Below are 25,812 nucleotides of genomic sequence, written 5' to 3' on the forward strand. Positions count from 1 at the left end.
GGTTCAATGTAATCCCAATCAGAATCCCAACAACACTCTTCACAGAAATAGAACAAAGAATCCTAAAATTTATATGGAACAACAGAAGACCCCAAATAGCCAAAGCAATCCTGAGAAAAAAGAACAAAGCTGGAGGTATCACACCCCCTGATTTAAAAATATACTATAAAGCTATAGTAATCAAAACAGCATGGTACTGGCACAAAAACAGACACACAGATCAATGGAACAGAATTGAAAGCCCAGAAACAAAACCACACATCTAGGGACAGCTCATCTTCAACAAAAGAGCGAAGAACATACAACGGAGAAAGGAAAGTCTCTTCAATAAATGGTGTTGGGAAAACTGGACAGCCACATGCAAAAGAATGAAAGTAGAACATTATCTTACACCATACACAAAAATTAACTCAAAATGGATTAAAGACTTGAATGTAAGACCTGAAACCATAAAACTCCTAGAAGAAAACAGAGGCAGTATAGTCTTTGACATCGGTCCTAGCAGTATCTTCTTGAATACCATGTGTACTCAGGCATGGGGAACAAAAGAAAAAATAAACAAGTGGGACTACATCAGACTAAAGAGCTTCTGAAGACAAAGGAAATCATCAACAAAACAAAAAGGCAACCCACCAACTGGGAGAAAATATTGGCAGATCATATATCTGACAATGGGTTAATTTCCAAAAAAGAAAAAAGAAAACCAAAACTTATGGACGACAGATCTTTGAATTGCAATATGGAGCAACAAACAACAGGCCGCCAGCGCCTCGGGCCTGCCTGCCGGGCCTGGCCAGCCTGTTTACCAGCTCCCAGGGTGCCACCATGTGGCCACAGCATACACATAGTTCTCTGGTACCTCAGCCTGTTGGCTATGAAACAAGCCGTCTTGACAAATTTTTTAAAAACGGGAGCTCACAACCTTTTAAACGGTGCAGACATATTTTCTATCATCCTCTTTCAATGTACATAAGTCACATTCACATTAAATGCAGCACTTCATAAATCCAATTTAGACAGGGGGTATATGGGGACCCATTCTCCAGATGAGGAACACTGAGGTTCAGAGAGATGGGGGGATTTGCTGGAAGTCGCACAGCCAGGGTGTGGTGGAGCCTCTCCCTGCCCCAGCTGCCCTGGGGCCCACATCCCCATCTCCTGCTGGCCAGTTCCTGCCTCAGTAAATGCTGGGACAAATTCCTGGGGGAGGGTGGGCAACAAATGACTACTCCTCTCTGAGCCTCTTCAGAAGTAGCCCCCAGCTAGGGCAATTTCAGGGTGGGCCCCTGAAGCCTGAGGAATGGTCCAGGGGCAGAAAGAGGGCAGCCCTGCAGGCCTCTGAACACAGGGCAGGGAGACGGGCTGCCCCTTACTGGCCAGCCTATGTGCTGCTCCCCAGGTAGCAGGGACTGCTTGCCTTCCTCCCTCCCTCCCTCCACGCACCAGGATTCCACACGCCGGCTCTGCCCTCCCAGGGTAGCTCTGAGTCTCACAGAGTGTGCACTGGGAGGAAAGCTCCACACCTCCAGCCAAGAGGGGCACAGCAGCTGTGCTGCTGACGAGATGCTCCGGCCTGCCCAGACAGGGGCTGGGGCAGTAGTCTAGGGCCTGGGAGGGGGCGTGGCACACCATGGAAGGTGCGCCCAACATTTGCTCTGATGAGTCTGCACAACATTCCAACTCACAAGAACAGCGCCATCCCAAGGCGGTGTCTGGAACCTACTTTGGTGGTGGCGGGGGAGGGAACAATGCCCCATCATCACGGCTCTGGACCAATCTCTTTACTGGCTCCAAATCCATCCGCTCCTCTCACCCCTGCCACCATTCCAGTCTCCCCACACTTACACCACCAGTGCCCCCAGGCCTCCATTTGTCTGGGCCGCGTGGAGCTTGAAGGCCTTCCTTCCCCCTTTTCCCTAAGCCCTGTCCATCACCAAGCTCAGGTGAGGAGCAGGGAATCAGAGACGTCCAGAGCAGCAAACGCCGAGAGAGGAGTGGTCTGGCCACCTCGTGTCCCTAGATGTGGCCTGTGCACTGAGGCGCCTCTCCTCCCCTGTGGTGGGGGGCACACAGCAGCCCCAGAGCCCCCCAGCCCATACAGAACAGCCGCTGGTGGGCACCCACTCGCACCGGACAGTTCCCCGCTCCCTGCAGGAGCGAGAGCAGGTTCAGGCCTTTGCACCACAGCCCCAGTGGCACCTTGATCCCCACGGGCGCTCAGGAAGCGCCCCGACCCAGGAGAGGATGGAAGAAGACGGGGGCCCTCCCTTCCACTCACTGAGCCCCCGTTAACTTCCAGCCACTGGCAGGGAGTTTCACATAAATTATCTCATGACCACACTGGAGATAGCTTCTCCCAGGGGGCAGCGAGAAGGCCCAGAGAGAAGCAAAGGGCCAGGGGTCCGCAGCACCACTACCTGCGTGCCCCACCGACACACCACCTCCCTCCCAAGACAAACTTTTCCAGGAGCACGAAAACCGTCGTTCTATACGTTTCCTGAGAATGGATGGAAATGGCCCAATTCATTAGGGGGTCATAAAATCGAATGGCAGGGAAACAACGTGTTATAGGTGATCCCTGCCAACAACGCTGCTGTAAGTGGAAGGCTGACCTTTGAAGTGATCGCCGCCGAGCATGATTTACTTGCCTTCACAACTGCTCAGGCCCCGGGAAAGAGCAGAGGAGCCATTTGTGTGTCTAGCTGGTGGGTTTTATGGCAACCTTAATTACACCGACAGCTGGTGCATCCCGTCCCAGGGGCGTGGGACGGCGCTACGCGGGCCTAACTATCCGGATCCAGGAGGGAGCCTCACCCGGGCTCTTCTGGCAACCGGGGCCTCTGTCGGGTAAGCAGAGCCTTGGCCCAAGGTGTAGGGTTTTGGGGAAAGTGGAAGACGTGATCATGACACATTCAGGTGTGATGAAAATCTGCCAACCGCTTGGCCCGCCAGACACACCCGGGAAACTCTGGGCTGCTTCTGATTCATCCAAAGGCACAGCTTTCCCTTCCTTCAGTCCCTGCCACTTCCACAGTGCGTGCGGCTGGGGTGTAGGCGAGGCCCTGGTCCTGGCCCGGCTGCTGGCTTTACTGTGCCTGGGGCAGTCCCTTCCCTCTCCGGGCCTGGCTGTTGAGCCACCACCACGAACGGCCTGGACTGGACAACAAGCGACCCCTGAGCCTCTAAGCACTGCTGGACCTCAGACAGAAGAAAGACTAGGGTACGCAGCTCCCCTCACCCCACCTCTGCCAGTCCTCTGCACCCAAACCTGAAGCAAAGGTGGGGGGAGACGCTGCTCTGGCTGTGCTCCCTCCACCACCTGCCTACCCCACAGGATTGTGAGCTCCTGGGGACAGACGTCTGTCACATTCCTGGCCACCCTTGGCCAGCACTGGGTCTGTACACTGCAGGCATCAGTACAGTGTGCTGAATTAACACTGGATAAGTGAATGAGTGGACAAACAAACAGACGCATGAACAAAACAACTTGAAAAGGAGGGACCTCAAGGACTCTGGCCCCCAGCCACTCCTGGCACTTGAGGCTGAGGCCACACAAGCGGAGCTGCTGCCACTGGCTCCAGCAGGTGCCCTGGGAGGTGACACTCACCCACAGGGCCCTCCTACGGTCCTGGACACAGACAGAAAGGAAACCTGATCTCCCAAAGGGCTCCAAGACCGCGGCAGGGGTGGAGGGGAGAGCAGAGCCACGGTCCCCAATGCCACATCATCACTGGATGGGCCTCTCCCTCCCCAGTGGGAGGCCCTAGCTCTCAGGAGCCTGACGGCCCATTACTGACTGCGTAGTCCTAGGCAAGCAACTTGCCTCTCTGTGCTTCAGTCTCCACGCCTGTAAGGTGGGGATAATAATGGACTTCGGCTTGGGAGTAAACCAAGGTGACACGCCTGGCCAAGTGGCCGACATACAGCGGATGCTCACAAACCTTCTCTTCCCAGGCCAGCCAGAGACAGAGTCCCCAGGACGGAGCTGTGAGTCCTAAGGAAAGTCCCTTCTCCCCAGATTTCAATTCCTTCTCCCCGGAAATAAACACACTGGTCTCTTCAAATGCTAAGATGTGAGGAGTTTCTGCATGAAAGTCAACTGGAACAGGTGAGTGAGGGCCCCTTTCTATGGTTTAAATTCACACAAGTAGCCCATCACACAGGACAGCGTACACCAAAAGTGCTCTGTTGATAAATTCAAAAAGGATCAGAAATTTACATTGAAAAAAAAGAAAACATGATTGCATTTTTCCACAATCTGGGATGGGGGGAAACTTTCCACGCTATGATTCCAAGACCAGAAGCAATAGGAGAAAAGAGGGGTAAACCTGACTGCATGAAAATAATAATAATAATTTTAAAAACTATTGCATGGCACAAAAAACAATGAAATAAACAAGTACAAAAGGCAAATGGGAGAAATATTTGCAACTTCTATTAGAGGCAAAGGTTACTATCCCTAACATACAGTTTCTAAAAAGAGATGAAAAAGACCAACAGCTCTACAGAAAAATGGGTAAGAGAAGTGAACAGAGAGTTCATGTAAAAGGAAATGTAATTGGTCCTTTGATTTGCTCATAACAAGAGAAATGCAAATTTAATTACACAGAGATACCATTTTTTACCTATCAAATTAGCAAAATCCAAAAGTTTGACAACATACTCCGTTAGGTGGCTGTGGGGCATTAGTTACTCTACACATTGCTGACAGAAATGCAAAGTGGTCCAATCACCGGAGAGAGAATTTGGGTAACATCGAGCAAAATAACATATGCCTGCTACCCAGCAGTATGCACGACCTAGCAACCCCACTTCTAGGAACTGATCCAAAGTTATACTGGCAAAACCTCAAAAAGATATAAGTACACCATTGAAAGCAGCATGATCTGTAAAAATAAAAAACTGGAAATAACCCAAATGTACATCAAGAAGGGACTGGTTAAATAAACTTCGGTCTATGCACACTCTGAAATGCTATGCAGCTGTAAAAAAGAATGAGGCCTATCTCCCTGCCTGCTACGGGGTGATCTCCAGGATTTGTTCAGTGAAAAAGCAGGGTAGGAGAAAAAGTGTGCAAAGGAAATAGAAGAGGTGATATGAATATATGTGTACGTGTGCTTATATTAAAAAACAGCAGATACGTTATAAACCAATGTTATTGCAATAAAATAAAAAAAAGAAACAGCAGAAAGATAAACCAGAAACTAAATAAGTAAATAACTAAATAAGACTGCCTCTAGAGGAAGGGAGAGAACAGAATGGAGGAGACAGGGCTGGAGGCAGGACTTGGAGGATTTCTGTAAAGGGCCAGACAGTAAATATTTCAGGGTTTGTGGGCCACATATAGTCACTGCTGCATATTCTTCTGTGTGTGTGTGTGTGTGTGTGTGTGCGCGCGCACGTGCACGTACACGCACACGTATATATGTTAACAGCCATTTAAAAACATAAAAACCATTCTTAGCTCAAGGACAAAAACAGGCCTCAGGCCAGACTGGGCCCATGGCCTGTAGTTTTTCAATCCCTTCTCTAGAAACATGTACATATTTTATAAAATTATGCAAAAAAAATTACCTTAAAAAGCAGTCTCTAAAATGTGAAAGCAAATGAAACTAACCATGTATTGAGCTTGTAGTTTAACCACACAAATAAGATTTATTTTAAGAGACATTAAAGCACAGTAATTTAACAGTAGATTCTTAGTTGAATACACAATATGAACAGAAAACCAGTATTTTGACGGTAGATCCTAATTGGATATACATTGTGGACAAAAAGAACTGTGAGAAATCTTAAACTGTTTTCAGTTATTATGTTGCTAGTGGCAATATATACGAAAAAAAAAATCGTGTTAAGGCAGACAGAAATAAAAATTTTCAGTATAAAAGAGATCAAAATATATAAAACAAAGAAGTTAAAGAAAAATTCTGTAATCCTAAATTTGAATTGGAAAAATCAGTATAAATGATGTATTTTTTCTTAACAACAAAAACGTTTCCTAGCTCTGTGCACAGAAGGAGCCTAGAAATAAGGACCAACCACATCACTCAGATTCTGGTCTCTAGACCCAGCTAAACCCAGAAGTGACACTGATGACAGGCTGGGGCATGACAACAGTTATTCTAACTACACAGCATCTGTTCAAGAAGGTGGAGGAAACACTGACCTAAGTAAGCAGGGACGTATGAGACCCTCACTGCACTTTCAGAGATGAAATACTCCATGTTTGAGATAAACACATTGCAAAAGAAAACATTAGTGAACTAGAAGACACAGCAATTGAAATTATTCAAAACATACTAGAGAGGAAAAAAAAGACTGAATTTTAAAAATGAACAAAATCTAGTAAAGCCACTGTGGCCTCTTACTCTCTCCCACAAATCACAACTAAAAACTCTGGACAAAATTTAAAAAGCGACTACTTGAAAACTTTGAAAAGTAAATATTAACCAGGTGGATTGGGGAGGGAAGTCAAAATTTGAAGAAAGACCATTATGGCAGGTGTGGTTCTAGGCTTGCGGTTTCTTTAGTTCTGGGGGTTTTTGTTTTTGGGGTTTGTTTGTTTGTCTTTTAACACCTAATGTTGATCCACAGGCTGACAATTAAGGAATTACATAGTAGGCATGGACAGAAAAAGTTCTGAAATGAATCCATCACTCTGGCCAAAGGAACAAGAAAATGGGCCACTCTAAGCCAGACAGTAGAGTGAGAAATCTTCTAGCTCTCCTAGCCCTGCCCCAGTGCCAGCCCCAACAGCAGAACCGCACCACTCTGGCAGTGCAGGGCAAGCATCTGAAGCCCAGAGGTGAAAGAATCTGACTAGAAGAACTGGGGAAAGGGCCTTTATTGTAAAAACAGGAAGGGAGAAGTCCATGTTACTTTTTCCTCTATTTGATCGGGCCACTTGGCCTTGAAAGAGATCCCGTTTGTGGGCACAGTGTGGCGAGGCAGGAGGCTAACAGTCTGAGAGAACTCCATCTCTCTGGGCAGAAGAACCAGGGACAGAGGCCTTGGGGAGCCAGGCAGTGTGGGAGAAATTCCAAACAGGAGAGAGCTGAGAAGAGACTCCTCTAATTCTGTATATGAACTGACATGCACCCCAGGACAATCATGAAGCTGCACACACATGGAACACAATCAGTGGAGCACAGCTAAAGCTTTGAGAAGTGGAGGACCATATAACCACTACCCAAGTCTGAAACTAGCCCTTTAGTGCCTCAGCATCACCAAGGTTTTGAATACTGAGCTGAAAATGGAATCACTGCCCACAGAAGGAGAGAAAGAAATTGCAATCTGAATCTAACAGGGTTGGTTGTCTTTTAAAACAAACAAACCACTCTTCTCCACAGGATTTTAACAGGACCCAGGATCTTACAACATAATATTCAAAACATGCAGGATATATTCCAAAATTACTCGACAAGTAAAGAACCAGGAAAATGTAAACAGTAACCACGAGAAAAGAGAAACAACAGATGCCAACCATGAAATTACCCAAATGTTAGAATTATCAGACGCTTTTAAACAGCTATAATAATAATTCTCAGTTAGATAAACACTCTTGAAATGAATGGATAGATGGTCTCCACAGAGAAATAAAAGTTACATATTTTTTTAAATAGAAATTTTAGAACTGAAAAAAATCCAAAATAAAAAAAAAACTCACAGGATAAGCCCAATAATAAAATTAAAGTGACAAAAGAAAAACTCAGTGAACTTGAACATAGATCAACAGAAATAATGCAATCTGAAGAAATGAACAAACCTTTAGGGACCTATGGGATAATATCAAAAGCTTAAATATTTTTGTCAATGGAGTTCCTGAAGGAGAGAGAAGAGACAGCAGTGTAGAAAAATATATATATATTGACTGAATATATATATTTGAAGAAATATAGACTGAAAGTGCCCAAATTTGGTGAAAAGCATAAATTTACAGAGTCAAGAGGTTCAGCAAGCCACAAAGAGGATAAAATCAAAGAAAACCAAGCCCTGATCATCACAATCAAACTGCTGAAGACCCCAAAGAAAAAATCTTGACAGCACCCAGGAGGAAAAAATGAAGCATCCCACGAACAACAATTTGGACTACTACGGATTTCTCATCAGAAACTATGGAGGTCAGAAGACAGTGGAACATGGAGACGGTGAAAGAGAGAAGTGTCAACCCAGACAGTTACAGACAGCAAACATACCCTCCAGAATGAAGGTGACATGAAGACCTTGACAGATAAAAAACTAAGTGAATTTGTCATCAGCGGACCTACTCTATCCAAAACAAGCGGTAAAGGAAGTTCTTCAGGTTGAAGAGAAGTAACAGCAGATGAAAACGTGGAACATCAGGAGTGAAGAGCAACAGAAATGGAATATAATTGAGTGAATATAAAAGACCACTGTTCTCCAGTTTCCTTTGAGATATGCATAACTACAGAAAACAAAAAGTATACGTCCTTAAGGCAGAAAGAAAATTATACCAGACCTGAATCTACACAAAAGAATGAAAAGCAATGGAAATAGTAAATATGTAGGGAAATATAAAATATTTTTTATTATTAAAATATTTTTAAAATAATTTGCTATTTCCAACTAAAATAATAGCCGTGTATTGTGGAGATTGTCATATACGTGGAAGTAAAATGTATGCCAACAATAGCACAAAGACCCTGAGGGGAAAAACTGAAAATCTGTATTGTTGTAAGGTTCTTATATAATACAGAAGAGATATCACATGATTTGAAGGTAGACTGATAAGATAAAGATGTACACTATCAACTCTAAATAAACCACGACACAAAACCACAGATAATAAAGCAACAAAGGAGATAAGATAAAATCATAAAAAATACTAAATTAATCCAAGAGAAGAGAGGGAGAGAAAAAAAGAAAAAAAGAAGAGAAAAGAATAGATGGAACAAACAAAAAACAATAGCAAGGTGGGAGATTTAAACCCAACCATGTCAATAATTACGTTAAATTAAAACAGGATACATAAACCAGTTCAAAGGAAAAGATTGTTAAATAGAATTAAAATAAAAAATCAATACCCAACTAAATGCTGCCTAGAGGAAATGTGTTTTAAAAATAAAGACACAAATGGGTTAAAGTAAAAAGGTGGAAAAAGATATACCAAGCTAACAGTAATCAAAATAAACCAGGAATGCCTATGTTAATAACATACAAAGTACATTTCAGAGTAAAGAATATTATCTGGCATAAACAGGGTCTTTTCACAATGATAAAAGAGTCAATTTATGAGGAGAACACAACAATAATCCTAAATGTTTATGCACCTAATAACAGAGCTTCAAAATAAATGAAGGAAAACTAATAGAACTTAAAAGGTGAGTAAGAAATATCCACTCCTGTAGTCACAAATTTCAACCAGTCACTCTTAACTAACAGAACAGACAGACAGAAATATCAGAAAAGATATAGAAGACTTGAATAACACTATCAACCAACTTGATCTAATTGAGATTTATAGAAAACTATGCCCAACAACAGCAGGATACACATTCTTTTCAAGTGTTCATAGAACGTTTGCCAAGAGAGGCTATATTCTAGGACACCAAACAAGTCTCAATAAATTTAAAAGGATTCAAACACACAATGCATGTTTTGTGACCACAATGGAGCCAAATTAGAAATCACTAACAGATACCTGGAAAACTCCCAAGTATTTGGAATCTACATAGCACACTTGTAAATAATCCGTGGATCAAAAAGAAACCAAAAGGGTAACTGAATGAAAATGAAAAATAATACATCAACAGTTGTGTAATGCAGCTGCAAAACCTAGAGGGAAATTAATAGCACTGAATATCTATAATAGAAAAAACTAAAAATCTCAAAATAATGACCCCAACTTCCACTTTAAGAAAGTAGAAAAAGAAGATAAAATTAAGCCCAAGGTTTAAGCAGAAGGAAATAATTAAGATAAAAAAGAAATGATTAATTTTTTAAAAAGGAAATAGAGAAAAATCAATAAAACCAAAATCTGGTACTTTGAAACAATTAACAAAATTGATAAACCTCTACCCAGACTGATCAGAGGAAAAAGAGAAAAGACACAAACTACCAATATAAGGAATGACAGAAATGAGGTAACATCACTACAGATTACACAAATATAAAAAAATAATAAAATTATGAAAAACTTTATGCCAAAAAATTAGATAACTTTGATTAAATGGATAAATTTCTTGAAGGATACAAATTACCAAAGGTCACAGGAAGAGAAAGAGAAAACTGGAATAATCATATATTTACTAAATAAATTTTATTTGAGGTTTCAAATCTTCCCAAAGAAAATTTCAAGCCCAGATAGCTTGACCAGTCAGTTGTAGCAAAAATTTGAAAGAAATAATACCAATTCTACACAAACTCTTCTAGAAAACTGAAGAGAAAGGAACATTTTTCCCAAGCCATTCTATGAGACCAGAATTACTCTTGATACCAAAACCAGACAAAGACATTACAAGAAAAGTACAGATCAATACCACTCATGAACATAGATATGTTAAAAAAAATTTTAACACATTTTAGCTAATAGAATGACAAATCATATAAAGAGGATAATATATCATGATCAAGTGAGATTTATCCCAGGAATGCAAGGTTGTTTTAATATTTGAAAATCTATTGACAAAATTCACCATATTAACAGAATAAAATAGAAAAACTGTATTATCTCTTTAATATATGTGAGAAAGGCATTTGACAAAATTCAACCTTCATTCATGATAAAAACTCTCAACAAACTAGGAATAAAAGGGAATGTCCTCAAACTGAAAGGGGCATCTACAAAAACCTACAGTTAACATCAGATGTAACTGTGAAAAAGAATGAATACTTTCCCTCTAAGGCTGGGAACAAAGCAAGGATGTCCACTCTCACCACTTCTAGCCAACACTGTTCTAGAGGTTTGAGCCAGTGCAGTAAGGTAGGAGGGAGGGACGAAAATACGGCAACCAGATTGGGAAAGAAGAATTCAAGCTGCGTTTCTTCACAGATAACCTGACCATCTTTGCAGAAAATGCAACAGAATCTACAAAGAAGCAACTAGAACTAGTAAATGAGCTTAGCAGAGTTGCAGAATTCAAGGTGAATATACAAATATCCCCTGTATTTCTATACACTAACAACGTATAATCAGAAATTGAAATTTAAAAATACTACTTACAATAACATAAAATATATAAATACTTAGAAACAAATCTAACAAAACATGTGAAGCAGCGATACAATGAAAACTACAAAACATTGGTGAGAGAAATTAAAGAAGATTTAAATATATGGAGAAGTATACTATGCTCATGGATTGGAAGACTCAAAATCGTTAAGAATTCAATTGTCCCCCAAACTGATCGCAGATTATGCAATATCATTCAAAGTTCAAGCAGGCTTTTTTGTAGAAATTGACAAAGTGATTGTAAAATGGAAATGTAAGTGCAAAGAACCTAGAATAGTCAGAACAATCTTGAAAGAGAAAAAAATTGGAGGACTTACACTACCTGATTTCAAGACTCATAAGATTACAATCATGAAAACAATGGGGTATTGGTGTCAAGATACACAAAGAAAGCAATGGAACACAAGAGTGAGTACAAAAACAGACCAACAGATACTTAGTCAACTGATTTTCCATGGTAGTATAAACACATAGATATTGTTTTCAACTAATGTTGCAGGAATACTGAATATCCATATGCAAAACCATGAGCTTCCATCCATACGTTGCACCATATACAAAAATTAATACAAAATAGACCACATGCTAATAGAAAGCCCCAAACTATACAACTTCTGGAAGTAAACATATGAGCAAATCTGTGGCCTTAGGTTATGCAAAGTTTGCTTAGATACGACACCAATAGCATGATCCAGAAAACAAAAACGTTGCTAAATTAGACTTTAAAATTTTTTAAATCTGCTCTTCAAAAAAACCTACTACGAGAATGAAAATACAACCCATAGACTGGGAAGAAGTATTTGCAAATCACATATGTGATACACATCTTACATTCAAAATATATAAAGACCTCTCAAAATTCAGTGGTACAAAAAAATCCAATAAAAAAATGGGCAAAAAATTTGAACAAACACTTCACCAAAAAAAATACAGATGGCAAATAAGCTCACGAAAAGATGCTCAACATCATTAGTCATTAAGGAAAAAATGCAAATTAAAACCACAGTGAGAGACCGCATTACACACATTTTAGAATGACTAAAATTAGAAAGATTGATCATACCAAAATGTTGACTAAGATGCAGAGCAATAGAACCTCACACAATGTTGCTGGGAGTGTAAAATAGTGCCAGCATTTGGAAAACTGGCAGTTTCTTTAAAAGTCAAACATATACACCAGCATATGACCAACCCAGACATTCCAATCTTAGATATTTATCCAACGTCTTAGTCAGCCCAGGCTGCCATAAAGTACCACAGACTGGGTGGCTTACCAACAGACATTTATTTTCTCACAGTTCTGGAAGCTGGAAGCCTAAGATCATGGTGTCAGCAGGGCTGGTTTCTGGGGAGGCCTCTCTCCTTGGCTTGTAGACAGTGCCTTCTTGCTGTGCCCCCACGTGGCCTTTTCCCTGTGCAGCACACAGAGAAAGCTCTGGTGTCTCCTCCTCTTCTTATAAGGACCCCAGTCCTATTGGATTAGGGCTTCACCCTTATGACCTCATTTAACCTTAATTACCTCTTTAAAGGCCCTATATCCAAATATAGTCACCCAAGGGGTTAGGGCTTCAACAAATAAACTTTGGGGGGACACAATTCAGTCCATAACACCCAAAGAAATGAAAACATGTGTCCACACAAAGGCTTGTACATGAATGTTCACAGTAACTTTACCTGTAATAACAAAAGACTGAAAACAATCCAATGTCCGTGAACAGGTAATTGATAAACTGTGGTACAGTTATCCGTCTCTTAATGACAGGGATACGTTCTGAGAAATGTGTCGTTAGTCAATTTTGCTGTTGTGTGAATATCACAGAGTGTACTTACACAAACCTAGATGGTACAGCCTGCTATGGTACACCTAGGCTATGGTACTAATCTCACAGGACCGCTGTCGTACATGTGGTCCGTTGTTGACCAAAACGTTGTTATGCGGCACATGACTGTATATCCTTACAATGGAGTACTACTTAGCACTATGAAGGAATGAACTATTATTGATACACACAACATGGATCAATCTCAAAATAATTACACTGAATGGGAAAAAAAGCCAGGCAAAAAAGAGTAGACACCATATTACTATATTTACACAGAAATTCTAGAAAATGGAAACCAATTTATAAGGACAGAGAACAGATCAGTGGTTGCCTGAAGACAAGCATGTCACGGAGGGGCAGGAGGAAGCGATTACAAAGGGGCACAAAAAAAGGTGATAGATACACTACTTATCTTGATTGTGGTGATGGTTTCATGGATGTACATGTATTTTAAAACTAATCAAACTGTATACTTCAAATATGTGCAGTTTATTGTATGTCAATTATACTTCCATAAAGGTATTTTTTAAAAGGCTAACAGGAAAAAAATGAAGGCAAAATAAAGACTTTTTTTTATAATTTATGTTTTAATCGTTTATAACTGTGAAATTTTGTTTGTACATTATTGTTTGTCAGTCACTATATACATGACTCCCTTCACCCCTTGTGCCCACCCCCAACCCCCTCGCCCCTGGTAAGCACCAAACAGTTCTCTCTGTCCGTGTGTTGGTTTATATTCCACATATGAGTGAAATCATGCGGTGTCTGTCTTTCTCTCTCCGGCTTATTTCACTTAACATAATATCCTCCAGGTCCACCCACGTTGTTGCAAATGGGACGATTTTGTCTAATAAAGACTTTTTTTGATAAACAAAAACTGAGAGAATTCACCACCAGCAGACCTGTCCTATAGGAAACGTTAAAGGAAGTTCTTCGGACTGAAGGGTAATGACACCAGAATGGTACTCAGATTAACAGGAAGGAATGAAGACCCTACAGCCATTAAAAAAATAATAAAATAATGTTAAGAACAATTTTAGGCCAACAATTTGACAACTTAGATGAAATGGACAAATTCCCTGAAAGAAAAAAAGTTATAAAAATGACTGAAGAAGACATAGAACACCTGAATAGCCCTATACACACCTTTTTGAAAACTTTGTAATTAAAAGCCTTCCAACAAAGAAAACCCTGGGTCCAGATGTCTTCACTGGTGAATTCTATCATACATTAGGAAGAAATAACACCAATCCTACAGAAACATTCATAAAGTATGAGAGGAGAGAACATTTCTCAATTCATGTTTTTGAAACCAATATTAATCTCATATCAAAACCAGACAAACACAAAAAAGACAACACAAGAAAAAAGTACAAGCCAATAATCCTCTTGAACATAGTTATAAAATCCTTAACAAATAATTAGCAACTAGAATTAAACTATATATCAAAAGGATAATACATCACGATGAAGTAGGGTGTATCTCAGAAATGTATGATTTAACTTTTTTTTAAAAAAACCAATGTAATTCACCATATTAACTGAATATAGAAAAAATACATAAATGTGGTAAAATCATTTGACAAAATTCAACACCCATACATGATAAAAACTTTCATAAAACTAAGATTAGAAGGTAACTTCCTGGGCCGGCCCCATGGCTTAGCAGTTAAGTGTGCGCGCTCCGCTGCTGGCAGCCCGGGTTCGGATCCCAGGCGCGCACCGACGCATTGCTTCTCCGGCCATGCTGAGGCCGCGTCCCACATACAGCAACTAGAAGGATGTGCAACTATGACATACAACTATCTACTGGGGCTTTGGGGGGGACAAAAAAAAAAGGAGGAGGATTGGCAATGGATGTTAGCTCAGAACCAGTCTTCCTCAGCAAAAAAGAGGAGGATTGGCATGGATGTTAGCTCAGGGCTGATCTTCCTCACAAAAAGAAAAAAAAAGAAGGCAACTTCCTTAAACTGATTTAGGATTACTCTGAAAAACCCACATCTAACATTAATCTTAATGGTAAAAGACTAAATGCTTTCCCCATAAGATGAGAAACAAAACAAGGATGTTCACTCCTACCACTTCTATTCAACACTGTACTGGAGGTGTTAGCCACTGCAAAACAGCAAGAGAAAGAAACAAATGCATACACAGTGGAAAGGAAGCTGTAAAACTGTATTATTCACAGACAACATGATCACATACATGGAAATTCCTAAGTAATCTATTAAAAAGCTACTAGAACTAAGAAGTAAATTTAGTAAGGTCACAGGATACAAGGTCAGTATAAGAAAGTTAATAGGATTTCTATATACTAGCAACAAAAAATTGGAAAATCAAATTAAAAATAAAATTCCATTCACAATAGTATCCAAAACCATGAAATACTGAGGAATAAATTTAATACAATATGTGCAACACCTGAACACTGGAAACTACAAACCACTGCTGAGAGAAACTAAAGAAGACCTAAGCAAACAGAGATGTGCACTACACTCATGGGTCAGAAGACTCAATGTTGTGAAGATGTCAATTCTCCGAAACTGGACACAGTCCTAATCAAAAGGCCATCAGGCTTCTTTTTTGTAGAAATTGACAAGGTGATTATAAAATTGAAATGGGAATATCAAGAACCTAGAACAGCCAGAACAATTTTGAAAAAGAAAAACAAAGTTGGAGGGCTTGCACTATCCAATTTCAAGAATTACTATAAAGTTACAGTAACCAAGAGGGTGTGGTATTGGTAAAAAGAAAGATAAATCAATCAACAGAACAGAACTGAGAACCCAGAAAGAGACCCACACGCATATGGCCTGAATTCCGACAAAAGGACCAAAACAATTTAAAGGGGAAAGAAATGTCTTTTTCAACAAATGGCACTAAAACAACTGGTTACCCCACATAAATAAATAAATAAACCTTACCTCATACCATACACAAAAATTAACTCGAAATGGATCACAGACCTAAAAGTACAAGAAAAAACTATGAAATTTCTAGAAGAAAATATAGGAGAAAAGCTTTGCAACCTCAGGGTAGGCAAAGAGTTCTTAGATAGAACACAGAAAGACACGGACTTGGAGAAAATCCCAGAATATACAAAAAACTCCTACAACTTCATCATCATCTTAATTAAATAGGCTAAAGATCTGAACAGACTCTTGGCAAAAGAAGATATTCAAATGGTTGATAGACCCATGAAAAGATGTTCAACATCATTAGTCATCAGGGAAATGAAATTAAAGCCACAATCAGATACCACTACACATCCACTGCATGGCTAAAATGGAAAAGATTGACAATACCAAGTGTTGGTGAGAATGTGGAGCAACTGAAACTCTCCTACACTGCTAACGGGAATGCGAAATGGCACAACCACTCAGGAAATAGTCGGGCAATTCGTTATAAATTTAAACATACACATACCATACCACTTAGCAATTACATTCCCAGTTATTTACCCAAGAGAAATAAAAATATATACCCACATAAAGATTTGTTCATGAATATTCACAGCAACTTCATTTATAATAGCCAAAAAGTGGAGACAACCCAAAATGTCCATCAACAGGTAAAGGGATAAACAATGATATACCCATAGAATAGAATACTACTCGGCAATAAAAAGGAATACTGATGCGTACAACAATATGGATGAACCCAAAAAACATTACGTATGCTAACTGAAAGAAGTCAGATACAAAAGAGTACCTACTGTATGGTTCCATTTCTATAAAAGCCCAGAAAAACGCAAACTGCTCTTTAGCAACAGAAAGTGGGTCAGTGGTTACCTAGGGGCTCAAGTAGAGGAAGGGATTTACTGCAAAGGAGCAGGTGGGAACTTCTGGGTGATGAAGATGTTCTGTATCTTGATTGCAGTGGTGGCTCCACAAACGTATATACCTGATAAAACTCATTGAAGTGTGCACTCTAACATGGCAGTTAGTTGTATGTAAGTTATACCTCAGTAAAGTTGATTTAAAAGCAAGACTCAGAGCCTACTTAAAGAGGCTCACTCACCAAATATAGGGCAATCTGACTGCTGGAATAATAATAGCCACAAATGGTGGAAACGTTAAATATGTTATAAACCCATGAGTTCATAATGATACTTAAAAAAAAAAAAAAGAAAAACCTAATTAGGTACCTTTGGAGAATGCTAGGGAAACAAGTCATTATTCTGAAAACTTGTAAATAAAGGAAAAGACTCAAGCCTTTCTCCTGCCCCTCTGGTCCTCAGGGTAACTAAGTTTAAAAGCAAAGCTTTCTTTATAGAAGCAGTGCAGTTATCTCGCAACCCCTAACGAATTCATAGATCCAGGCGATGATCATTAGCAACTCCTGAGACCATTAGGTGAAAAGCTGATGGGGACTTTATAATGGAGCCATCAGGCTGACACTGGAGCCCCTATCAGTCACAACATCACTAAAAGTGGTTCAACCAGACGAAGTATGCACCACTACCAAGAAACTGTTCTTGCCCAAAAATTGAGCCTGAATCTGAAATGAATTTTTCAAGAAATGAAATATTCTTGAAAAAAAAAAAAAGACTAAAATCCCCTCAAGCCTCTATCTAGATCCCGCTACTCAAAAAAAATACACAAAAATATATAGCCCCTGGACCAGCAACGTTGGTATCACCTGGGAGTTTATTAGAAATGGATCTCCTCCAGCCCCACTCCAGAACCCACTGCGTCGGAATCAGAATGAGAGTCAGAGTAACAAGCTCCCTGGGGAGTCTGTGTGCACCTCACAGTGTGAGCAGCACTGTTCTCGCTGTAACCACCAGTTTACAAGACATACAGGGAACAGAGGAATGTGCTAAATGACACCACAGGGGATGCAATCAGGAGAATGTAGGGCGAACAACCAACTTACGTCCCAGGAAGTAAGTTACAAGGAAAACAAAGGAGAGAAATCTATAGATTAAACAAGACTTAGGAGATTTATCAACCAAATGCCTGGACCCTGATTTGAACAAGGCAACTCTTCAACAATGTTTAAAATTATGAGGTAATCAGGAAAATCTGAATAAGGTTTGGATATCTGATGATATTAAGGAATTATTGCCTGTTAGAGCTGACAACGGTATTATAATAATTTTTTCGAGTCCTTATCTTTTAAAGAAACAAAAGTATGTACAAATGAAATGACAGCATGTTTCTGGGATTTGCTTCAAAATAATCGTGCAGTGGGGCGGGAGGGAGGAGACTGCTGGAAAAATGGGTAAGATTATAGATAAAAGAAGCCCGGCCATAAGTGTATAATTGCTGAAACAGGGTGCTGGTTGCACAGAGGTTCATCAGATAGTCTCTCTACTTTGGTATATATTTATATTTTTCAATAATAAAAAGTTCCTTTAAAGTGCTCTGTGGGGAGAAATGAGCTCCACAAATGTTAATTCTTCTTATCATCGGCCGGGCCCGAAATAATAAGCCGAGTGGGGACCAGCTGAATGAAGCAGTAGGTACAGAACAGACATAATTAAAGCAGAATTACAGCTACAGCAACATACACCTGTCCCATTCTGTCCAGAACCTAGTCCCACCCTGCCAATGGGACTCTAGTGGTCTTCAGAGGCTGGGGCCACATCGCTGAGGATGGAGGCGACGCCGTGTTGTGTGAATGACGCTCTGGAGCTCAGCAATTCTCCTACCTAGGTGCCAGTGGTTTCTATAGAAACCACCAGAGAATGATATTTCAGAGAGCACAAAGCACTCCACTGGCCTCCACCAGCTTTGTTCACACTTACCCATCAGCATCCGAGATCCAGCCTATCAAAGCAAGCCTCGTGGCTCACTTTTAAAATAGGTACAGCTCATTATAAAGCACCTGCTCTCAAACGTTTCCAAGGAAACAGAGGTCCCAAGACGCCCCTCTCTAAATTCATTAGCATTTAACACTCCTTAATGAAGCTTAAAGATGGCGTGCTTTAATAACCATATGCTGGGGGAGGACACCTTTCCCTTTCACATTTAGGTGTAACTGATGAGCTGGCTCTGGCTCGCAGAGGACCAGCCATAGCTCCAAGCCTTCCTTACAGGCACCGTCGGGAGCGCTGGGGGTCTGCGAGCCTGGGGAGGGCTCCTTGTCTCAAAAGCCTCCTGTGGGGTGTTCGGCTCTGGACCACAACCTAAAAACGACCAGGGTGAAGGCCTCGCACTGACGGCCAGGCTAACCTCTACAACACACACACACACAAACACACACACACTCACTCACACACCCTAGGTGCGTTCCAGCCACACAGACCCCTCACCACTCCCTCACCTGTCGCACCCTCCACGCCTCTGTGTATTCCTTATGCCTACGATGCCCGACCCTGACTTGTTGCCTAGAAACCACCTATGCATCCTTTAAAACCCTCTGCCAACCAAGCCTCCATCAGCTCCCTCCCCTGCACCCCTCCGTGGCAGCTCCCATTACACTACGCTCTACCGGTCTAGTACCAGCTGTCTCCTCCCTCCACGGCGAGCTCAGTGCTCGGGGCAGGGATGAGCCTCATTCTCTCCACCCCTGGCCACGTGCCACCCAGCAGGTATTCAGTACGTGTCTGTGGGATCCCTGATGACTCCATCTAAACCGAGCAGCTCTGGGACATCGCTGGAGTCAGCAGGTGGGGAGCAGCAAGTTGTCTCGGGCCTCCAGCTGCCCTGACCCAGGAGATGGAGCTGACTACTCACAGCAGAGGCCTCAGCTGAGCCTGTCCCAGCTAAACACCAGGGAGGGAGCGGGCGCCGCTCCACACAGACCACATCACAGAGTTCAGCCCCTTTCTGACAGATGGGGAAACTGAGGCCCAGAGAATGGGGCATCAAATGTGGGGGACTCACAAGGGCCACTTGGGCCTTTTCCCGAAGGGGGTCGGGGGGAGTGGAGGGGAGGTGTGTGGAACTGTCCCTCAGACAACTCGGAGAGGTAGAGGGCGCCATCTGTCTGGAGCTGTATGGGAGGGCAAAGGGTGGCGCAGCAATAGGGTCTCTCCCTGTGCTTCCTGGAACTGGCTGGGGGTTGTGCCTGAGGTACCTCCACTGGGTCCAAGCAGAAGCAGAACATGTCCCCCAAGGACAGCCTTCCTAGGGGTGATCCCCACAATGCAGCTCGAAAAACTGGCCAGGGGATGGGAGGGGGCATGTCGTGGGCCTTGAGCCTGGAGGGAGGGGGCATGAAGGGGACACCTGGAGAGAAGCAGCCCCCATGTGTCTCGCTCTCCAGGAGCCCCCACAGACCCAGGAAGCCCTCTCCCCACCCCCACCATCCACCCCTGGACAGGTCCTGAGGAGCTACCTTCCTCTGTCTCAGGGTATCTACTGGCCGATATTCCAGGAATCACAGGACCTCGGACAGCTCCAGGGCGCCTGGGGCCAGGGTTCCCATGGTGCCCTCTGCTAGGATACCACTCTTGGTTCTTCCCCCACATTCTGAGCATCCACACTTCTAGGCAATAATTAATTCATCTCTCTCTTTTAAAAATTAATCAAAGACACAGGGGAATGTATACCCGAGCCTCTGATCAGCCTGAGAGGACCGGTGTTATCCCACTGGGCTAGAACATTTTCAGCCAAGCACAGACACTTGACATTTTGGTCAGGCACGCAGCCTGGCTGGGGGAAAGGCACAAGCCCTGCTCAGCTTGTAGCAAAACTGAAGACGGCTCATGACCACCAATGTCACGGGCTTGTGGAGGGCACGGCCCTGCGGTGACTATCATCTGAGAATACTAAGATGGCAGGCAGCATTAACTGAACACCTACTGTGTGCCATGCACCCCACTAGGTGCTTTACATGTGACCTCACTGAATCCTCACGACCACCTTGGGGGTCGGGATTACCAGCCCCACTGTGCAGACGAGGTCACCTGTCTCAGAGAGGCGAAGTGGCCTGCCCATGGCCAGACAGCTGGGTGAAGGCAGAGCCAGCGTGACACCCAGTCCTTGGCCGACACTGGAGCCTGGTCCTCCCCACCGCGCACGGCAGGCTGCCAAGCCAGAGGCAGAGAGTAGCTGCTCAGTTAGTGCTTGCTGAATCCGAAACAAACCTGAACATATCCACAGAGAAGCTGTCACGTTGGAGACCGTGAAATTTTAAATTACGGATACAGAATGTGAAGGAAAGGCAGAAAAGCACAAATAGACAATTACACATGTATCCATGTTGCTGATCGTCTCAAGTGAAAAATCGGTTTCCCTCACTTTACAATAGAGCCACAAACTAAAAGCGGGTTCTAACAACGCAGCCACCCCCAAGGGCAGCCCAGTTCTGCAGAGTCCGGGCCCCCGTGCTGCACACGGCATGCCACCACCTCTTCCCGGTGTCCCCAACCCCCAAGAAGCAAGAAGGGGCAACACACAGAGGCTCAGACCTCCTCTGGACACGAGAGCTGGAGGGTGTGGGGATCACGGCCTGGCCTGTGGGGTCCTCAAACACCAGGTCCTGCCTGGCCCCCGCGACTCTAACCAGTGCACTCAGGGGAGGGGTCTATCTCTCTGATGAGGCACAAGGACCAAGAAAGGCCCCTTCGCAGTGCACTGGCCTTGGGCTGGACCACGGGGAATGCCCCACACCCAGCACACCTCTATCTGACCATCACCCCTGCCCCCATTTTCCACCCTCCAAAGCCAGGGCAGATCTCGCCTCGGGCCCCTGGAAGAAGGAGCAGAAGAGATGAGCTGGCCTATCTCGCAGGCAGCCAGCCCCTGGGCAGCAGAGAGGAAGAGAGGAGGGGCAAGGCCTCCTCCAGGGCCCAAGCAGGCCTGGTGCCACACAGAACCTCAGCAGGGCAGAGGGGAGAGGGAGCGAGCCCCCCACCCTTGGCACCTCCTGTGTTCACACCCCCAAGAGCACACCCAGAGATGAGCAGGAGCTGATCCATCTCATCAGGATGCTTGGTGAACACAGAGGAGGAGATGGGGGAAGGGGACAGAGGGCCAGGTCGCAGGGATCCTCTGTATGGTGCAAGGCAGGCCACAGCCCCAGCTCCGCAGCTCCTGGGCCTGGGGCCCGAGCAGCCCCAGGGAGACCCAGAGCCAGATCCTGGTACCTGCCACAGGGGGGCCTGGGTGGGCCACTCCTCGTCCTTGGCTCTCACCTGGGATAAGCATCCCAGCTGCCTGCCCTGTGTGGCTGACAGGGCCACACACTCTGCTTCCTGACTGTGGTGAAAGTCCCAACGCTGGCACTCCCAAAGGACACAGCTAGAGGAGATGACAGAGAGACAGACCCCTCCCCTGAGTTCTGTGTTGACAGAACTACATTGAGACTTGGGGCCCAGGGGCCCCTCCCTAAGAGGAAGGGGCATCTTTTCTGAGAAGCCCCCCCCCGGTCCTGCCCTCAGGATCACCCACCGCCCGTGGTGGGGACCCCACTTCCCGATGCTTGTACCCCACTGAGAGCGTAGGTCCATCTCCTGCTACCTCAAGGATGCCTCCGTCTCCCCACTAACCATTGATTTCCAATCCTTATATCCCACCTAACTCCAAATCTTGGATTCTATGTTCATCAGGCATGCAACACGTGCTAGCTGCCCATCTGAGGACTGGGGTGCGGGGCTGGGCTAATTGGCCGATCTTAAGGACTGAAAGAAGGTAAACCAGAGCACAGTGACTTCACACCCCAAGACCTAGTCCACGGCCAAGACAGGGGCCCTGGAAGGAAGCCGGCCTCCCTGGCCCCCAGCCCCACTTCCTTCTATCTTGAGAGGAAGTGGCCCCTCTCTAGCCCCACCCTGCTCCCATACCACCTTCTCTCCCCACCCCAGCCCATCTCCCTGCACCAGGTCTTCCCCAGGATGGAGGTGAGCACGCACAAGCCTCACCTATACTAAAAACAAGCAAGCTAACACCCAACCCCGTTCCTCAGTGTGAACCGGTAATTCCTTCCGGAAGGAAGGGGGCAGTGCTACCCAGAACCTGAAACCACACATTCCCATTGATCAATTCTGCATCTAGGAATTTATGTACAGAGATGTTTGCCTCAGTGTTGTAATGCAGGAAACACTGGAAATATGATAAATATCCAATAATAGAGGACCGGTTAAATACGTCATAGTATATTGGGTAATTATTAAGAATTATATCATCTAAAACTTTTTCACAATATGGGAAACGCTAATGATATGATAGTTAAAAAATTATATAAAATTAATATTATATAATTATATATTTATATATACATAAATTGGAAGGATTTATATATATATATAAACTGGAAGGAAGGATACCAATTGCCAGTGGTGGTTACAGCTGGGTTAGAACTGAGTGGGTTTTCTTCCTCGTGACAGTTTTCCATTTTCCAAGTAGCCTGCAAAGAGCACGTCTTACTTTTGTAATCAGAGTGACTATCTGGAGAACAGTCCCCACCCCCGCTCAGGTCACAGGCGCACTTGTGTCTCCAGGTCTCTGACCTGGCAATTCAGTGGCTGGCGGCAGCCCTTTCCCCCACGCCCCCCACCCCCAGCCCTGGACCCAGCTCTCCTCCTGAGGTCTCTGGCTGCTCCTTTGCAAATTCCTCTTCCTCCACCTTCTTTGGAAAATAATTCACCTCCTTTTTTATTCTTAAGAGTGATACCCACTCACAGCAGACAAGTCAAACTGTCTGGGAACGGGTGAAGTCCTCCTTCTTCTTTGCCATCCCCACCCCAGTCCTGTGAGGCGGTGGCCGTGGGGAGGGCTTGGGACAGGCTGGGTGCTTGGAGCCAAGGCTGACGAGGGAGGCCAGGCTGTGCCACACGGAGCCGTCCTCACCAGAAGGCGAGGCTGGGACCTGCCCTCTGGGGCAGTACAAGGTCGGGGAGAGCTCTGAGCCAAAGGGGAACGCGTTCAGACTCGCGTTTCCCAAGGCTGACACTTGCCGCAGTGTGGAAGACAGACGCGGGTGGGCAGTAGCAGCACTAATGTCCCGGGAGAGAGGGTGAGGAGCAGCCCCGGGCGAGACTGTGGGGGTAAGTGGGAGCAGATTTCATCAGGCTGGGTAGCAGACAGAAGGAAAAGGGACAGGGCCACCACTGGCCCAGGCAGCACCCTGGTTCATATTAGAAAAAGACACTCCAGGTGGAGACCACTCCACGCCAGGGGCATGGCTTGGCCAGCAGAGCACAGGCTGGATTCCAGCCCCCAACCACCCTTGGACAGGAGCCAGTGTGCAGTGGACAACCTGCACAACCTCACGTGTCGGGCCCAGAAGAGGAAAGCACAGGGTATTTGTGGGGTGAGGGGAGGACAATCCTAAAGCTGCCACAGAGGTTCCCGGCTTGTCCAGCAACTAGGTGATGGCAGTGCCAACAGCTGGGCACGAGGCATTTCCTGTAGCTTCTCTGAATCCTGCAGACTAGGAAGATGCCCTAACATGGCAGGTGCTCAGCAAACGATCAATGAATAAACGAATGAGGCAAGCCAGATAACCAGACCTTTTTTAAAAAAAATTTTAAAGTGAAAGACTATAATTAAAAACTGAGAAATGTGCCTGACGTAAAAAGGGCGTGCAGAGGGTGAGGACAGACGCCCACCCTCCATTTCCTCTCTGAACACAGCATAATGAGTGGACCACTCTGCACAGCCTAATTACAGGATGCACCACGAGATTGCCTCTCAGCACATCGCAGCACCTTTCCCAGCTTTCGTGACAGATCTGCTAACAAGCGCCAGGCAGCCTTCCTTCAGAGTGGTTAGGAAAGGCTGCGGCTGCCAGGAGAGTCTGCCCACTGACAGGGGACACAGAACATCTGTGTGCTTCAAATGGCACAGCCGTCAACACCGCCCCATAACTGAGGACCTATTCGCCGGGGCCCAACTTAAGGTTGCACAAACTTTCCTAAAGTCATAAAATCTTGGCAGAGTTATGCTGCAGATTGACGGAGGCTAGTATGATCATTTATTTGTGAGCTAAGCCACTGACCCTGTGCCAGTAATATGAGGTCTGGGGATACAACGCCGGGTTGACAAGACTGTCGTGTCCCCCAGCCCTCACGCAGCTCACGTTCTAGTGGAGGGACGACATTCGCCAGGCTGCTACAACCCAGATTGAGGGAGGGGGGCACCCAATCCCGTGGGGCTCAGGGAGAAGCTCGCGGAGAGACCTCAGTGGAGACCAGCAGGACAGGTGGCATCCACCAGGAGAAGAGGGTAAATTGAAGGCCAAGAGAAAAATTTGCTCAAAATCCACCCGGGGCCCAGTTGAAGCAAGTCTCTCTCCTCGCCGATTACAACACTCTGGACAAATACGCAAAGCAACTCCCTGAGGACTCTCAAACTAAACAGAAGCAGATAGACTGAGGGGAGAGGTAAAAACTTGGAGAAGTGACCGACGCACAGGTGAGCTGCCATTTTCTTTTTTTCCTATTTTCTCTAATAGCTCTGACCTGGGAGCAGGCCCCCAGCAGAGCTGTGGTGGCAGCTTCAAAATACATCAAGCAAAAAATGATAGAACCGAAAAGAAACACACAAAACCACAATTATAGCTGGAGACGTCAACGCTCCTCTCTCAGTAACTGAAAGAACAAGTAAACAAAAAATCAGCAAGAACATAGATGAACTAACTGAACACCACCATCCGCCATCTGACCGAACTGCCACTTACAGAACAGTGCAGCCAGCAACAGCAAAGGACATACTCTGTCCAAGAGCACGCAGAACATTCGACAAAACAGACCATACTCGGGGCCATAAAACCAACCTTAACAAATTTAAAAGGACTGAATTCATACAAAATATGTTTTCTGACCATAACAGAAGTAAACTAGAAATTAACAACAGAAAGATACCTGGAAAATCCCTACATACAAGAAACTAAACAACACACTTC

The 25,812-nt window shown here is 44.3% G+C and overlaps 1 protein-coding gene across 6 annotated transcripts in view; it reads right to left on the minus strand.

Annotated features, from left to right (window-relative positions):
• The window catches only part of WDR25 (WD repeat domain 25), a 141,444-nt gene that overhangs the window by 5,702 nt on the left and 109,930 nt on the right, over positions 1-25,812 (minus strand). The gene's annotated exons all lie outside the window — the stretch shown is intronic.

The sequence above is a fragment of the Ceratotherium simum genome, chromosome 24 (assembly GCF_057802395.1).
Source record: "Ceratotherium simum simum isolate JZ-2026a chromosome 24, ASM5780239v1, whole genome shotgun sequence".
In the NCBI taxonomy this organism is placed as follows: domain Eukaryota; kingdom Metazoa; phylum Chordata; class Mammalia; order Perissodactyla; family Rhinocerotidae; genus Ceratotherium; species Ceratotherium simum.